Raw genomic sequence first — 519 nt, forward strand, 5'->3', positions numbered from 1 at the left:
TATCTCACTAATAAATATCATCCGCACACCTATAATTGTCCCCCTTATTAAGCAGACAATCTACATGAGAAGCTTGATCCAATGACGACATCAGTGACCTGAACGGGGAAAGTTCAAAATCTGAAGGAAAGGAGGAATGATGTGCAAAGCAGTTTAACAGCAGAAGAAAACGCTGGACAAGTCAAGATTGATACTGCGAGAAATTGGTTCCTTCTTCCCTAATCTCTTCTCCCTCCTTCATTTTAAGATTTTCTCCACCTTCTTCCTGTTGATGTATGATGTCTTGTATTCCGTCGCAGTTTAATCCAGGGAGTACTGGTGCAACACCTAGACAGGACGAGCACTGTCTAGGTGTGAGGACGAGCACTGTCTAGGTGTGAGGTCTTGTATTCCGTCACAGTTTCTCCACCTTCATTAGGGTTTTTTCTCGCTATATATTTGTAGCGAGGGTTTCTTTCTCTGTAATGCAAGCAATACTGAGAGGTGTGAGGACGAGCGCTGTAACCCTATTCTCCATTG

At 43.4% G+C, this 519-nt stretch overlaps 1 protein-coding gene across 1 annotated transcript in view; it reads left to right on the forward strand.

The window, feature by feature from the left end:
* The window catches only part of LOC122080632 (geraniol 8-hydroxylase-like), a 2,426-nt gene that overhangs the window by 1,724 nt on the left and 183 nt on the right, over positions 1-519 (forward strand). The window lies entirely within an intron of this gene.

This window comes from Macadamia integrifolia, chromosome 6 (assembly GCF_013358625.1).
Source record: "Macadamia integrifolia cultivar HAES 741 chromosome 6, SCU_Mint_v3, whole genome shotgun sequence".
NCBI lineage: Eukaryota > Viridiplantae > Streptophyta > Magnoliopsida > Proteales > Proteaceae > Macadamia > Macadamia integrifolia.